At 42.2% G+C, this 18046-nt stretch overlaps 1 protein-coding gene across 1 annotated transcript in view; it reads left to right on the top strand.

The window, feature by feature from the left end:
* The first annotated feature begins 224 nt into the window (after positions 1-224).
* Positions 225-18046, top strand: part of KLHL32 (kelch like family member 32) — a 237904-nt gene continuing 220082 nt past the window's right edge. The window contains exon 1 of the mRNA XM_061207178.1: positions 225-302. The gene's annotated coding sequence lies outside the window, so the exon portion shown is untranslated. The remainder of the gene's footprint in view (positions 303-18046) is intronic.

The following is an 18046-nucleotide window of genomic DNA, read 5'->3' as shown; positions in this document are numbered from 1 at the left end:
CGAGCTGGACGCGCCACCCGCGGGGCTGGCAGCTGCTTTCATTTACTAGGAGACACTGTTTCCCCGCGGGAGAGTCCGGGAGCGGTAGACACACACACGCTCACTGCCACACACGCTCGCATACACGTTCACGGACACACACATACACACGCGCACACACGCGCTAGCGCGCTCGTTCTTCACAGCTGCATCCCCAAACCGGCAGAGCGAAGCTACTGCGGTTTCTCTTAACCTCGGCATCGTCGGGCGAAGCAGGGCCATTGTGCATCAGGGAAAGCCCGGTGCCTGCGCTGCCGCCTCGGGTACGTAACCCCGGAGACCGCTCACCCCCTCGGGTAAGCTAGTCTCTCTCTCTCCTCGTAACCTGTTCGGGGTTGGTGCCTGCACACCGGAGGGAGAGGGTGGGAGGCTGCTGGTGAGCCAGTGGGGGCGAGACCGGAGTTGAAATTTCAGGGGCATGCAGCCTCTAGCAGCGTCGTCTAGCGGGAGCAATTACTATTCCCTGTTACTTATTCTACCCAGCCCTGGAGTTGCTCCCCCTTTTCTCCCCTTCCTCGTAGCCCAAGATGTACTTTGCTCCTTGGTTGCCAAGGAGACTTGCTTAAACATCAGCCTTGGGGCGTCTGTTGAAAGAACTGGTTTCTTAAATGATGCTGTTATTTATTTTGATTTTTAAAAGTGAAATGTACACTGAGGACCTTGTGGTAATTTGGCATTCGTTAATCTGTATTCAGGCGACGGTTTCATTCAACTTCAAGAAAAGCGGTAATTGCACTGTACGGAGTGCTTTAAAAAGGATTCGTCAGATGGATTTTTCAACGGATTGAGTCCTGAATCATAAATTACTCCCATTTTGGTGATCTTATAAAGAACGCTGATTCCAATTAAAACCCCTTCTTCCCCTCTCTTTCCATAGTATATTTTGCAGTTCACTCAGGCGTGATTGTCTTAACATTAAAAGCAGAAGATGAGTTAATTATGGTTCCCCACACAAGGATGATCTTCTGTTGTAAAATGACCAGAACAGGAATACATACGTGAATTCCTAATGTAAGGAGATAGCTTTCATAGCATACATCTTTGCTAACATTTCTGTATCCACTGCATCACTCTTTGAGTGCAGTTTTTTGCACCTCTGCCCATTTCTGAGAAGATTCTGTTTTCTTTCAAGTCTCTTATTGATTTTTGACGTATATCTGTATGTAGGTAGCTATATATATAAAATGTGTGCCATAGCTTAATACACCAGATTCTAAGCTTTTAGAGCTTATATTAAAATGTAGAGAGGAAGGAAGCCCAGCTTTGTAGATCCTGTTGGTTTTTTTCTGGTAGATTGGATCCTTTACTGGAGCACTGGTGAGGCCCAAGAGGAGGTCTGTCTCACAGGAACCCCTAAGAACTGGGCTGTCAGTTTCACCTTTAGGCCTCAGGCACCTGATGGGTGAACTTATCACACAGCACTTGGAGAGATCTGCAGTCCAGTAATTACACTCTGCACTAACTTCATACCTTCATTACAAACAGAAATGGCCTAGTAAAGACCCACTGGCGTTCAACAATTCATTTTGTTTTCCTTTGATATTTGTTCCTTTTTTCTACCTTTTATTAAGTGAGGTCAGGAAATATGTCAAATTCTTTTTATTTAGATTTTAAACTGTGTCATACAGAGTGTAATTATAGGAGGAAGAAGGGAAGCGATCATAACTGAGGTAGGTGGAGGGGATTTGTGCTACTGACGGGGGGCGGGTGCTGTGAAATGAATAAGGATGACAAACATTTTATATTCCAGTTTACAAAGTACTTTCTGTACACTTCTTTTTTAATCCCCATAACAACCTTGTGAGGTCAAGGAAGTATCTTCAGTTTAAAGCTGAGGGACCTAGACTCAGAGCTTGCTCAAGGTCACAGAGCTAGTGAATGGGAAAGCCCTTTTTGGATCCAGGCTCTTTGCCTTTTAAAAAATCCTGTGTCTGCTTGTCTAGTGTGTGCAGGGGTCTGACAGGCAAGGTAAGGGACTGGAGCAGGCCCAGTGGGAAACGCGTGGGAGAGAGGTGGTGTGGATTATGGCTGGAACATGCAAACCACTGTAAAGGGGGCAGCTCCTACTTGCCTGTTGCTGGTTGTTGCCACCCTGGCTTTAAAAGGTTCTCTTTTTTTCAAGGAAAAAAGAAACTTCCAGATATTTAAATGTGAAGTGTCTTTAATTTAAAAAACTGTAAGGACCACATTAAAAAAATATCTGGGCCACAAGTGGCCTACCAGTTTGCAATCCATAACTACTGAGGTCTCATTCAATTCTAAACTGTTTTTCTCTAACAGAATACTGATGTAAACAAATACATCCATCATTATGAGAGTGATTGGGAGTTTTCTGATTTTGATATTAAAATCTCTAACAGACATGCTCAACATCCAATAAACAGGTCCAAGTTTGTTCCTGAGGGTTCCTAGGTCTCTTTCTTGTATCTCAGAGAAAATGAAAGAGCATGAAGTGCTCCCAAAGAGGAATTTTTGAATCTGGTGAAACAAAAGCATTTATAGTTTAAAACTTTTCATGCTTATAACAATTTATTCTGCGTGTAGGACTAAGAAGTATAGGAAAAGTCAGTCGGGTACCTGTCATTGCAGGAAGAGGTAGAATAGAAAGTTGGTCAGAAAAAAGGAGCATCCTGAACCTTTCAATGAAAAGTTCCTATTAAGGCTTTAGGTAATTAGTTAAAACCTACCACAGAGTATTTCAAGGATCCAAAGGAACAAAAATGTAACTGGAAACTCAAAGGGACATTCGATTCCAGGACCCTGGCAGAGAAAATACTCTTTACTCCTTAAGTAATCTTGTAATGAAGCAAATATTTTTGAGAGGCTGCCACTTTCTCATATGTCTACTAAACTACAAAGATGTCAGTAGACTTCACTGAAGCAGACCTGGTGGTCAGAAAGGAGTGTTATTTTATTTACATCATTTCTTTTGTGGATCCAAATAGGTCTCATTAATAAAGAAAAAACCAACACGTGGACAGTCGCTTCTAATAGTTCTGTTATTCTAAAATCATCCTCTGGAAGGAGGCTTTAGTGATAAATAAGTAAATTTCAGTTTTCAATTCCTGGAAATGTGTTGCACATCTAATAAAAGAGCCATGAAGATGTTAGTCAATACTAATATACCAAAGTCCTGGCTGGGTGCTGTGGAGATAACATCTCTGCCCTTAAGGATTCAAAGCAAACAAACATATTGCTCCTGGCACCTTCTACTTTTCCAGCCCCTTCTACATGCAAACTGCTTTCCATATTGTCTTCACAACATCCCTATAAAGTAAGCATGTTATTTCCATTTGACAGATGAAGAATCCAAGATTATGTGATGTTAAACTGGACCAGTGAAAGAAAACGTTAAACCTCAGCAACTCTCCTCACTTCATACCCACTCTTCTCTGCCAGTTACCTAATGGAGGTTATAGACATGTATGTAATTGTGATTTTGAGGCAGCTGTGTGTTAAATGCTACGACAGAGATACAAAATTCCACAGAAACACAGATACAAGAAAAAATTAAAAAATATTCTGACTGTGGAGGTCAGGTAAATCCTGTGTAGCTGGAGGATTAGTGCTGGACCTCGATGGCTGGGTGTGCTTATAGTAAATGAAGATCCCTTTAGCTGTCGAAAGATGGAAGGTTCTGCCAGACAGTCAGTTGGAATTGTGAGCTGAGAGGATAATGTACATGATCTCTGATATTGATGAGTTCATCATTGTAGCTGAAGGGATGACACAGGCTGTGGGAAGAAATATGGTCTCCAGTTGGAGTGCAGCAATAAGAAGGAACTGGGGATGTAGGGAGGGGGTGGAGGAAGACAAGTTGGTGAAGGAGACCAAGAGGGGAGTTGTAGACATAGGGGAGAATCCAGGGAGTGTAGTACTGATTCTTCTAAAAGACTGAACATAAGGCAAAGGATGAACCAAGTGTTAAGTTCTCTATACAGAGTCTGGTACACAATAAATACCCATTAACTATTATGGTGTGTCTGTATTCTTAACATCTAACAAATGGCATATAATTTCCTCTCATGTTATCACTTTTCTGTGGAAAGAAAGCATATATAGATACTTTACATGAATGCAATTAGAGTGGGCAAATACCTGGATTTTTAGAAATGGGAAAGAGATTGTGAAAATTAGATGAGAAAAGAACGTATCAGTGTAAACAGTTTCTTTTCGTAGGGTCACAGGCTTGGCGGTTAGGGAGGCTCTTGCCGATAGAGATTTTAATGTTAGATACACCTTTGATGAAGTCTCGTATCTGTATGTATGCTGTGTGTTCGCTGTTTGGAAATCTATACTCACACCCAGAGAGAAACCTTTAGTAACAGATAAATGTCCTCTGCTCTTGATCCTGATTGGGTCAACTTTCTGTTTCCTGAGTGGAAATATGAAATAAAAAATGTGACAAGTAAGTGGAAGTTAGACTTGGATTCAAGTACTAGATTTGGAATGACTGGGTGGGAGAACTGCCTGTTAGAATCATGGGCACAAGGTAACAGGATGAAATAAAATAGAAAACATGACAGCCAGCTAGAGTCTAGCACTGAGGACATTTGGTATGACAGGAGTTCGCTTTGAAGTTGGAGGGATTTTAATTCCAATCAAGTACAGTATAAGCCAATGTGATGATTTGCTCTTCACAGATATATTTGGCAAGTAATGGAAAATATTATGAACACGTAATGTTCGGAGCCCTTCTTTCTTATTAAACAGAGCTTTTGATGACAGTGGAGATAGACCTGGTTTTGTCTGTGTGTCAGGCAGTGCCTTGCTCCCCCCTTCCTTCCTTCTGTATCTGGTTCCCATTATCTCAGAATTTCTTCCAGTTTGGAGAGTAGAACTTGAGAAGTTATCCTAGAACATCTTGCTTTCCCACTTATTGGGAATAAATAGATGAAATTCGTTTTGTTCATCTTTTCCCTGGTTCTGTGATTCTGATAGGGTCCCTCATGCTCATACCCTTCTTGCTGAGATCTTTACCTAAGGGGTGGAAGAAGCACTCAACTTTCTTCATATTTCTTTTGCTCTTGCCATGTTTCATATGCACATTGTGATGCATTAATGTATTTAATTTAACTTGATTTAGACATACGGTGCTATAAATTTTGATGAGATTTTAAGAAGAACTATGTATAAAAAAATAACAGTTGCAAACCTGACTTGGAGTCAGATTAATTCCACATATGGTGAAAGCACTGAAAGCTGTAAATTTGTCTAAAAGAGTTTTACAAGGTTGGAATTAACTGACTGATAAGATGATTTTTAAATGAAGAAGGAAACTCTTTGGCAGTTTTCGTAGACTCTTGACTTTCTCCTACATGTTTGTTTGAGGTATAATATAGTCTACTTTCCATGCCAGATGAGCTAGTTCCAGTTACTTAGAAGCAGGACTTTTCTATAATCCCCCTACTCCCCAGCACAGCCTGTTTGGCATACAGGATATTGTTCGAATAAGGAGTCCTATCCAAGCTGATCGCTTCAGTGGGAACACAGTCAATGCTAATGGGACAGATGCCAAGAGCAGTGGAGGAGGCATTTTGCAATTTTTTATGACACAAGTTCTGGTGCCTCATTTTAAATCATTACTTAGAAGCCTTATTATTTATAAGTTTTAGTTCTTCCAGTTCTTGCACGTTGTATGTGTGTGCAAGGTAGCGTGGCACAGCCTTGGAGCCTGGATTTGAATGCTAAACCTGACACTTCTTGGCTGTGTGATCTTGGTACTGGCTCTGGGATCGAGCTAACACATCTCCCCTCAGTCTCATTTTCCTCATCTGTAAAATGGGAATTCTATTACCTTGATGACAGGGCTATTCTCAGACTAAATAAGATACGTGTAGTAAACATCTAGCACAATGCCCGGTGCATAATAAAATCTCAGTACTCACTAATTCCTTCCCTTTGCCTCCCCTTTCCCTCCTACCTTTGCCTTCCTCAACATGAGGGTAGAATTCACTTAAATTGTATGTCGCATGTAAAATGTCTTAATCTGGTCTGCCAGCCTTAGCGAGGAGCTGGCCTCTTTGTGTCATGCAGCTTTGAGCAGTGGACTGCTTGGGTGGGCTCTCCTGGGGAGAGGAATGTGTATGTTGGGGTTAATGTCTGTCAGAGGCTCTGGCAAGCCTTCCCCCTCTTTTCTGCAACTCCTGAAGCCACAGGGAAAAGGAGGGAGGGTCAGTTTTCTCCTGTCTAGGCAGCTCACTGGGGCCCTATTATAGGATCTCTTCAGGGGTCCCCATCTGTAAAAAGCACAAAGCTGCCTCTTGTGTCCCCTGTGGATTAATAAAAGCAGCACCTATTACCTGGTGGGTACAGACCTCCTAACCTTTCTGTGAGATCAAGTTCTAGTTGCCAACATCTTTCTATTCAACTAGGGGTTTCCCTTCATGCTGAATTATGTAAATTTTATGAAAAGGTCAAGAGCTCCCCAGGCTCAAAGAAAAAACTCCTCAAATTCACTTTCAAGTCAGATAGGATTAAAGTCTTCCCAAAGAGAATACTTCCCAGTTAAATCTATTTTTTTCTTTTTTCTCTGTACCACTCTCTGTCCCCTCCCCCGCCCCTGCCAAGCAGGTCCTTATCTTCACAAACGGCAGAGTAATCTTTCTGCTTTTTTGATATCATTTGGTTCTCTGATGACCTAGGAGTGCAGATGAGGCTAGTGTGTCCTGACTTTTTTCAAGGTTACCCCCCAGATCATGGGCTTGGGGTAACCCAGACAGCCGTGGGAACTACTAGCAGCCTACTACACTGTTGACTTTTGTAGTAGTGATAACAGAGAACATTTATAGGAAGGTAGTCTGAGCAGTAAATTTTAGGAGCCTATATACCATGCTAAGTTCTGTTTTTATCATACAGTGAATTACAAAGCACTTCATTATAGAAAAGACTATTTCTTGTGCTAAATGTGCTCTGGTATGTATGTATGTATGTATGTATTTATTTCAGTGTTTCTTTAAATATGTTGCAATATAATAATTCAGATATATGTTTAGTAGTTGGTAAGTAACATTAGTTTAGATACCTAAAATAAGAAAGGCTTTAGGGAATTGCTCATGTTAAATTTGTGATCGTTTGTCAAAGACAGAATATCCTTTACCTATGTCTTTACTCTCTGCGAATCCAGAAGAGAATATAGTAAAATTAAAAAAAAAAAGATTCAGTATATAGTAGATATTAATTATAGTGAGGTTTGAATTCCAGGATGAAAAATATAGTAGCCAAGATGACATCAGTGCCAGATCTTGTGTTTGCATCTAATTCACACAACAGCAAAGTTACAAAGTCATATTACTAAGGAAAAAAAGTCTTTTAATATGAGCATATTCTCAACCACTTCCCAAGTGACAGCTGTGGTTATTATTTTGGAAATTTAGATTCATAATTGAGGTAGATATCCAAATGGAAGAGATTTATTTTGATAGAGTCTCTCTTTGACTTGCTTCCTCATCTATTCTGTTTGACATTCCCTGAAAGGAGACTTTTTTTTTAAAGTGCTGTTTTTGTGATAGGCAGTAGTACAGATATAATCCAATAACCCTTCAGCTGCAAAGATTCACTAGTCTTTCTCAGACTGATGTCTTTGAGCTGATATGACTGATTGGTTTTTTGAGAATTCAAAGCCTAAAGAAATATGGAATGAAGGTTTTGGTTTTTTCTTCTATGGAAACATTAATTACCTACAATCTGATTTAATTTGGACACAGCTTATCTTCTTTAGCTTTGGGTCAAAGCTACTTATCATTTCTTGAAGGTATTTAATATCATCTAAAGATAGGGCTTCCGAATTGATCAAATGTCATTTGAGAAACTGGTGCACAGCCCTAAGGCCTTTCTACACAGTATTTAACTTGACTTTTTACTGAAACTCTAATTTGTGAATCTTAGTGTCATCCGTAGGGTTTTATGGTTAAATTTCCTTTTCTGACCTTGTTATCTTTCACAAAGTTGTCAACTTTTGATTTGTGTTTCATGTTGTTCTATCAATATTGCTCTCCAGAAGTCTGTAGTTAATTTATTGTCACTACATATTATCAGTTGCTTTAAAGTGGAATATTGATATATTTGATGTATGTAACTGCTGAAGAGTTTGCAGATGTGGGTGGAGCTCATTGGCCAGCACCTTGTCTCTTTGTGGCTCAGGGTTTGATAGTGTGGCATTGGGACAGGAAGAGTCAGTTACATGGTTTAGCTATGTATTGCCTTTGTAAATAAGGACATACTTTACCCCTTGTCCTAATGGGGCATGAAATTCCCAGACCTCCTCAATATGTGCCTTGATTACTGTATTTTTCTTTTTGGGCACTGTATTCTTGGAGTTCTTCTACTTCCTCTATATTGACCTCTTTTTGGAAAACCATATCCTATGATTGCTTAAGAATTTTGTTGCTATCATTCTTGGCTCATGTGCAAACTTGCAGTGCCTCAATCAGCAGCTATTGGTATTCTGTTCCTTTTCTTTATTCATGTGTTGATTGATGAAGAGACAGAGGCAAGGATGAAAGAGGACCTCTTGCATCTCAACATTAAGTGAGCCCATTAAGTGTGTTGGAGAGTAACCAGCCATAGAGCAAGATATTTAAGAAGCCCACTAGGGGCAGGACAGGAATAAAGATGCAGACGTAGAGAATGGACTTGAGGACACAGGGAGGGGGAAGGGTGAGCTGGGACGAAGTGAGAGAGTGGCATGGACATATATACACTACCAAATGTAAAATAGGTAGGTAATGGGAAGCAGACCCATAGCACAGGGAGATCAGCTCCGTGTTTTGTGACCACCTAGAGGGGTGGGATAGGGAGGGAGGGAGGGAGTTGCAAGAGGGAGGAGATATGGGGATATATATATATATATGTATAGCTGATTCACTTTGTTTTACAGCAGAAACTAACACACCATTGTAAAGCAATTATACTCCAATAAAGATGTTAAAAACTAACTAAATAAATAAAATAAGAAGCCCAGGTATCACTGACTCAAGAACTTTTTTAGTTCTCTCTCTTCTTATCTGGAACCTCATGGTTGACCTCAGGGATGGGAGCGGATTGAGTTTCAGGAGAGGATTTTTCTATATGGTGGCACAGCATCCATCAGTATCTCAGCCAGGAAAGAGGATCCTCCCAGGAACCAGCCACATTTCCCTCTTCAGGCCAACTTTCAGGCTTCCTGAGAGCAGTGCCAGTGTTGATAATGCCTTTTCTTAAGACTGCTCCCACCTGTGGTTGCTTGGGTCCCAGAGCAGAACTGAAAATCCCTCACTGGTTGTATTTCTGTACGTGAGGTGAGCCTGGGGGCCGTGCGCAATGAAGTGGATCGGGAGAGCAAGGGCCCTCGGAGTCAGAGTGCTTGAGTTTCCAGCTCTGCCGCGGGGGCTCTGTGCCCGAGTCTCCTTTATAAACTGGGATAATAGTAAGCATCATGAGAACGAAATTAGATATATTTTTTAAAAGCTCTGTGTATACTAAAAGAGCTCCATTATTGATTTGTTTGGCTGTTCTGGAGCCTTGCTTTAGAAAATCATACATGATCACTGTTCTGCAAGTAGGTCCAGCCCAGAGGTTGCAGCCAGGCTCTGTAAAGAGATGGTCCTCAGAAGGACCTGGAGTTGTTTCAAAAATATAGATTCCTGGAGTCTATATTTATTGTGTTGGAATCTGTATTGGTACTGAGCCCCTGTGTATTAGAACACCCTTCCCGAGTGATTCTGATGGTGGGTCTAATCCCGGAGCTGCAGGTCAAGAGCACAGGGACCTGCACACACTCTGCTCCTTATTCCTACCTCCCAAGGACCTGCCGTGCCACCTGGATCTGGGCCTCAGTTTTCTTGCCATCCACACTTAACAAAAAAGAGCAAGGTAAGTAAGTTCTGAGGTCACCCAACTCTATGGATATTCAGTGGACGTTTAAACATTGCAGGTGATTCTTTACTAAGTGCTCTGGATAGGAGTCGTAATGTGTGATTAACACCTTCACTGCTGAAACAGAAGTTAGGATTTTCCACTCAAATTGTGTACAAGTAATCAGGTGAATTACTGCAGAGAGCATCTTTATAAATATCCTCATTGCAGTATTACCCAACATTGAAGCAGTTTGATTGATTAAAAAAAACAGACATTTCTGCACAAGATAAAATCAGATGCTTTTTTATACCTTTTTAGATTTAGAGTGTTGATGGTGATTACATGGCATTATATAAGCCAACTGGAGAATATAGTTTCTACCGTGGATAAAGTCCTATGAGTCATTGATTAACAGGTCTATCTGTGGTGAACTGTGGCAGAATAGTGTAGATCTTTACAGCAGGATTTCTCTGGGAGCAGAGAAACCGTAATTTTGAATTGTCATTTGCTCTTTATTTCAGGGAAGGTTTGGAGGGTGTTTTGCAGGTTTTTAATAGGCTTTTAAATTTAATATTCTGTCCTCAGAAACTGGCTGAAACAGAGTGTGACTATGTGTGTGCATCTTTTATGTCTGAGGGGAATTTCATGACCTTCTTCACTATCATGATCTTAAAGCATCAAAACATTTGAGTATCAGACATTTTGAGGAGATATGCAACTCTTAAGCACCAGCATACAGATAAGGAGAAAAAGAAACCTTGCCATTAAACAGCTTATGAAATTATAAGTGAATTTTACAATCTAAGAGAGTTATGCACGGTGAGGATATTGCCTACTTACAGTTTTAAGAGAAGTCATTTTAAGACGTGTGAGTATATGAAAGAAGGACAGATACCATACTTATATTTGTTTGTCCGTGTTCGTTTAATCATTATTATGACTATTGTGATGGTTTCTCTGATATTGAGTTATGTACAAAGCAGCTTAATCCCTTTTGCAGGATTATTTTTGAGTTGAAGAAAAAAGGCTTTTGACCTAAAGAATGACCATTTTAGAACTGGAATTGTTTTGTTGAGTTACCTTTTCCTCCTTGGAAAATCAGATGAAATGGTGTGTTTAGAGCTTTGGCAGATTAGAGTTAGGGTGTACTCTTTCTTCTGCTTTTTGTGTCAAGGATGGGAGCGGGGGGAGAGAGGGAGAGAGAGGGAGGAGGGTGAGGATAACTGTAAAATTGCATTTACCATCAGTTGGTTTTGAGGCTGCAGCTTCATTAGGTGGCTAGCACTTGGCTTGTCTGCCAAAATCATCTCTTTGGCCATCTGTGCCAAATGAGAGGAAGTAATGGCCTTGGGCACAGCTGCTGAGCCTAATGGGTATTTCTAATTCGTGTATTAATGATAATGATCACATGGAGAAGTCCAGTGGCCAGATGTGCAGAATAAATAGAGAGAACCCAACACGCACATATAAATTTAGAAGTGCAAGAAAGAAAAATCTGTATTTTACATCGTGAAATGAAAGTAGGTATTATTTAAATCTACAGATAGGAATTTAACCTTTTCTACCTTCATCTCTTTAGAGAGCCTTCTTCTAAGGAGAAATAACTCACAAGAGAGATTGACCTTGAATTTTGGCACTTCTTTGTGACACTTCATGAATTTTGCTCTAACACTGATATTTTTATAGGAGATGGAGTTCATTAACATAGCCCAACATTCATTGATTGGGCCTTTTCCCAGCTCAGCGGCTCTGTTTAAGAAGAATCACTGAGGGATAAGTGACTGTCATTGGTGTCACTGCTCTTTTCTGTTGGTTCACTTTGGACCAACAACAGGACCTTTCCAGGCAGGTTAAATCTAATGTCATTAGAAGCATAATTAAGAAGTTATAAGAAAATAAGCTGTTCAGCAGTCCTAAGAATAAAAAGAAGGCCAAGAATCAGAATTTTAAATAAATATTTCTACATTTTGCATGGCCATTTCATTTCCCTAAAGTACCCCAACTAATGAACGTGTTGGAAGGAAACCTACCTTAGAGTCAAATTGGCCTTTAGAAGAACGTTACCAAAATTATGTGAAGTGACTTTGGCAGATATAATATAGTTTAGTAGCAAAGTTCCTAGTACATGCTTTTTAATTTTTTTCCTTCAAACCTGCCTCATCCAGAGCTTCCCCATCTTTAGTTGCTCAGGCCCAGAACCGTGGAGTCATCCTTGCTGCTTTCTCTGACAGCTCGCATCCAAGCAGTCAGGAAATTCTGTTGGTTTTACCTTCAAAATATACCTGGAATCTGACCGTTTCTGACCACCTTCCTGCTCCCACCATTGCCCCAGTCAACAGCAGCTGATGCTTAACTACTGCAGCAGATTCCCGGCTGGTCTCCTTTGCTTCCCAGAGACTGTTCCCGGTACTGCAGCTGGGGTGATCCTTTTAAAACCTGAGTTAGATCACCTTACTCTTTTGCTTAAAACTGCATTAGATTCCATCCCAAGAACCAACACAATCTACACCATCTATCGCCTCCTATCCTCCTCTATCCTTACCTTCTACTGTCCACTGTCCGCTCCTGCCCTGGTCTCACTGGCCTCCTTTTCTACTTTAGAACCTGTGCACGTTGTCCCTGGTTTCCTCTACCTGGACTGCTCCTCCTCCTGGCTGTCCCCAGGCTCCCTCCCTCACCTCCTTTGGGTCTTTGCGCAAATGTCACCTTCTCACTGAGGTCCACTGTGATCACCTATTTAAAATGCAAACTACCCCCCACCCCACCCCTTCACTCTCAGTTCTCCTTACCCTGTATTACTGTCCCTTCTCCATAGCTGTCATCAGTTTTTAAGAACAGCTTTACTAATTTGTGAAGGATGAAACAGGATTGGAGGTTGAAAGCGAGTCCCCCTAAAACCCAGTTCCTCTACTGAGTTTATGATTAACCACTGTATCCAAAACATACCCACGTTTTCTCCTCAACATTGAGGAGTAGCAAAGAAAAGGGAGGAATTGTAATAGAAGCAAGGTGGCACGCAGCTGTTAGCAGATGCACCTGAACGACCGTTACCAGGCAACTGTTATAGCAAGACCACTAGTGCGGTGGTTAGAGGCCCCGCTGGGCCATCGGTTGGCCGAGTGGTGGTTGTCGCGGCAGAGAGTGCAGTAAGAGGCGGATCGCAGCCTTCTCCCCAGGGTCCTCCAGGCCAGGGGCTACCACGCCTGGGCCGCACAGCAGGAGGTGAGCCGAAGGGAGCGATTGAAGCTTCATCTGCCGCTCCCCATCGCTTGCATTACCGTCTGAACTCTCCCCCAACCTGGTCCGTGGTAAAAGTGTCTTCTACGAAACTAGTCCCTGGTGCCAAAAAGATTGGGGACCGCTGCTGTAGGCCCTCCAGCCTCTGGCTGGCGGGTGAGCTGGGGGGCCTGGGGAGAAGGCCAGGGGCTGTGTCCTGCAGATTTCCAGAGCCCTTGCCATGGCCACCCACTGACCGGGCCCAGGCCTTGGGGCAACGCGAACCTCTCCCCTGTCCCTGCCTCTGCAACCTAGTGGCAGTAGCATGTCTGCATGTGTTGCAGTCTGCAGGACCCGGCATACCCCCCCACCCCCATGTTTGGGTGGCCTGAGGAGCCTGAGGACCAGCTGGGTCCTGGGTGCCTTGCTCCCTCAGTGATGACTTCTGGGTAGGGCCTGGGAACCTGACCCTGAAGGCACTGCCAGCTAAGATCTGCCTCTTCATCTGGGCCTGGGCCCTGGCTGGAGGACCCAGACTGAGTGCTGGACGAATGCTCACGGACAGGGTAACTGGCCTGAGCGGGGACCCCCTTCTTATGAGGAAGGACCTGGACCTCGGAGGGTGAAAGTTGTGCCTTGGGACCTTGCGCTTTCTTGTCAGAACAGAGAATAACATTTGTTTTGGTGGAGATTTACAGGAACATCATTACCTGACCTCAAGAACAAAGGATCTGAAACCAAAAATTTTGCAACAACTAACCACGCCCCTCCCTCATCTTTCCTGTAAGTGGGATTTGCTGAAAGCTTTCGGGTAGTTTGGGCATTTTAAGGCGTGAGCCACTGTCTCCTTGCATGGCCCTGCAATAAACCTTTCTCTGTTCCAAAAAAAAAAAAAAAAAACAGCTTTACTGAGGGTGAATTTACAGACCATAAAATTCACCCGTTGTAAGTGCACAGATTAATAATTTTTAGTCTATGTATATAGAGTTGTGCAGCTATCACCTCAATCCACTTTTAGAACATTTCTATCAACCCCCAAAGTTTATTCCCACTCCCACTCCATCCTAGGTAACCTCTGATCTTCTGTATCAATAAATGTGCCTTTTCTAGACATTTGAATCTTGGTCTTCTCTGACTTGATACCACCAGTGCTCAGGAAGTGTGGGTTAAAGGAGCTGCATGTTTGTGTAAAAGTAAAATATTACCCTATTCGTGTGTGTCTGACCTTACCTGCAGCTAACTAGGCTGTCGTTTCAGTATTCAGTCCCCAGGCCTCTCAGTTTCTCCTTTCCGGCATCTCGCATGCCCTCCTCTCCCCTCTGTTCTCCTGGCTGCTTTTCTGATTCACGTCCTCAGCACTGTAGCTTCTTTACAGAATCTTTACACTGTAGCTTCTTTACACTGTAGCTTCTTTACACTGTAGCTTCTTTACAGCTTCTCTCTGTGCCACTTTCTTTTTTCTTCCATCCCTTCCTGTGGACTGCTGCAGACTAATATCTTTAGAAACTTGGCTTTCTTTATCTCACTCTTCTTTCTAAAAACCCCTGTGACTCTAAGACCGTGGCTAAATTAGTCTCAAAAAGCATTACCCCGCCTGCCTTCTAATTCTTCCCAATGTGAACCATCTCCCTTTCTCAGGCTCTGTAAATAAACAGGCTTTCAGGAGGTGCTGAAAGGTTTCTCTACAACCTCTAGTATTACGTATATCTAATTCCTAAGCCTCTTTGTCAAGTAATGCGAGATTTAATAAAACAGCGACAACGAAAAAATCTTTAAAGCTTCTGGGAGTTGGCTATTTAAAGGAATCCAGTAATTTTTCTCTCTTATATTTCCCTATGTTGAGTATTCTTAAAATAACAATACTTCCAAACTTGCTTTATACCAAGGTTTTTAATTTTTGTTTTTATTTAATCAAGGGTTTCGTTGGCCACCAGTGTAGTGAAGGAAAGTTCCAGGATTAATTCCACAGTGGAAACAAAACAACACATGTCTGGCTAAGGCACTCCAGCATCAGGAGCAGACCTCGGCTCTGTTTCACTGTTCTGTGTTCTGTGTTCACACTGTTGTTCCTTGCTGGAGGGTACTGGGCAGGGCTGGGTCCCACAGTGGAGACCTTTTCTTCTGGGATCCAGCCTTCTCAGGTGCTTCTCATGTGCCACAGATGTCACATCCAGCCTTCTCCGTGCTGTTGTTACTGCTTTTGGCTGCTCTGGCCCTTTTCAATGACAAGTGATATTAAAGCTATCTTTGGACTACAGTGTCCACCAGCCACTTAGCTCCTCCGCAGCCAGTGGGGCTTTGGCTGCTTGTAGCTGCCTTTCTTACTTTGTGTAGCAGCAGCAGTGGGGTGCATCAGTGGGATGGCTTTAGAGAAAGAGAGCCCTAAGGTTGAATCCTGGTTCTTCGTTTACTAGTTGTTTGGAAAGTTATTTATCTCTTTGAACCTGAGTATCCTCCTTTGTATTCTGGAGCCAGTTATACCTACTCTGCAGTATAATTATGTGGATCAAGTGTGATAATGTATATAAGCTTCCTTGTCCAGCAGGAAGTAGGCACTCAGTAAGTTTTTGCTATCTACTACTATGATTATTCTTAAGCAGAGGCTGGAGGGCCTGGGAGCTAAGGTTGCTCCCCTATTATTGGGGAGAGCAGGTCTTTCTTCCCATTTTCACCTCTTCCTGGGTGTGGGGGTAATGAGGATGTAGGCACTTTTATTTTGACTACCACCTATGTTTTCCAGTATTCAGTGTCTAATGCTGAAGGACAGCTGTGATTCACGGGCCACACCTGGTGGGTCTGTGTGGCCCTTATGCTCTCATTTCAGGATGAAAGCTATAAAAGATGCTGTGTTGTTGTTGTTTCTTAAGTATGCTGCCATTGGTGTTTTTGCTTATAAGAGCATCGGCAGTTTTCTCATTAATATTATTCTATGCTGTCAAGAATGCTCATTCGGCTCATAGTTATGGGGCATCTGTTAGATGCCAGGCTCTGAGCCAAGTGCTGATGATTCAGTGGTGAGGAAAACAGATCAGAGCTCTGTTGTCTTGGAGCTGACATTCCAGTGGAAGTGATGGGCACTCATCAGATGATTTCACAAATATGGGTAAAATTACAATTGAAATAAATGCTGAGAATAGGAGGTTCATGGTGGTATGAAAGTGTAAAAAGGGTTTGACTTGCTTTGAGGGGGTGGTGCGGAAGCCTTCCCTGAGAAAGTGGGGTTGGGGGTCGGAAGGATGTGATGAGTTAATGAGGTGAAAGCCAGAGGGCGGAGAATGCTTCAAATAAAGGAGGAAAAAATTCATATACAGAGGCCCAGCGCAGCGCTGGGGGAAAACAGTGGTGACAACAAGGTACAGTGGGGTGCTGAGAGCCAGGGAGAGTGTGGGGAGAGATGATGCTGGAGGGTGGGTAGGGCAGGACCACACCTGGGTCTTTATCCTAAAAACAGTGGGAAGCCCCTGAGGAAGGGTTTTACTCAAAGAGTGACAGGACCTGGAAGGCTAACAGTGGCTTCTGATTGAAGGAAAGCACTCATCAGTATAGGAAGGTGTTGCTCTCTATTGCTCTGGTTCAGATCAGAGGTGATGGTAGTAGCTTGGCCTCAGGAGGTGGGGAGAAAGAAGGAAGACCATTTAAGGGCTAAGAGGTAAAATTTTCAGATCTTGGTGCTCGATTGGATATTGAGAATGAGGGAGAGAGAACCCTATGAATCCTACATCTGTGGGGGTGGTGGTGCCATTCCATACAGCTGTGTGAGTGGAGGCACCATTTGCATGGATGGGTGATACTAATCCATACAACAGCATTGTGGTGACATTCCGTGCAGTTGGGTGCGTGTTGGTATAATTCATCAAGAAAGGGATTCTAGAAGAGGAACTGTTGGGGGCTGGGTGGGATGGGTGAAGGAAATTACGTGTGGTTTTTGCACAATGAGTTTGCAGTAAGGTTCATACCTACTCTCTAAACAATGTCTACCTGTTCATTCAGCAGACTTTATTGGATATTTTCGTGGAAGGTGGGTGAGAGGTGCTCCGTGTGCTGAATACATTCACAGAACAGCAGAGAGGAAAGATATAACTATAATACATCTATAACTGTCATCTAGACCTAATGTAAGTGTCCCTAGCACAGGCACAAATTGTTGGAATTCAGAGAAGGGAAAGCTTAATAGAAGATGTGGAATGTACAATCAAAAATAGAGACATGAATTGCACAATCAGAAACCGAGCATATTTCAGCGCAGAAGCCTCCTGGAAATCTGAGATAATTAACACCTTAGAATTTACTTTAGAGTGTCACCGATAGCTCACTAGACTTTCTCAGGTGTTGCTTCTTCCTTTGTACTTTTGCAAACAAATTTTTCAAGTCTTTTTCAAAGGTTTGCTTACCAGGTTGAAATTTCAAAAAATAAATTTTTCCTGAAAACTCTTTTAAAGGTACAGCTTTTACGATTCATATGTTCCAATAACTAAATTTAACTGAAGTACCCAAAAAGTCAGCACTGCTTTTGGTAGAAAATAAAGATAGTGAAAAAGGTATGTTTTGTTTTTTCAACCTGGATTGACTCTAGTTTTTAAAATACTAATTTTGAGAAATATCCCTACTAAATAAGTGGAAGTGGTCAAATGTGGATTTTGATATTTGATTTCAGAAATATGATGATTTTTGCTTTCTTTTTTTGGAAGCCTGTCTGTATCTCCACTAAGAATTAGCCATACTTGATCTAATTCCTTAAATTAGTTTCCTGAATGACTTAGACACATTTTATGTGACACTATAGCTCTGAGAAACTGGCTTTATAATGCAAAAGAGGTTTGATATTAGGTGATAATCATAAACCAATTCAGGATAAGACTGCTGTTGTAGCCAACTTTCTATAATCCACGAAAGCCCCTTTTATCAACACCTCCCTAAAAAGTGAGCCTGGGAAAGTGCCTTCTCACTCTTCCCC

This window comes from Eubalaena glacialis, chromosome 12, assembly GCF_028564815.1.
Source record: "Eubalaena glacialis isolate mEubGla1 chromosome 12, mEubGla1.1.hap2.+ XY, whole genome shotgun sequence".
NCBI classification, from domain to species: domain Eukaryota; kingdom Metazoa; phylum Chordata; class Mammalia; order Artiodactyla; family Balaenidae; genus Eubalaena; species Eubalaena glacialis.
The sequence above is the reverse complement of the archived record's forward strand: the minus strand, read 5'-3'. Positions and strand labels throughout refer to the sequence as shown.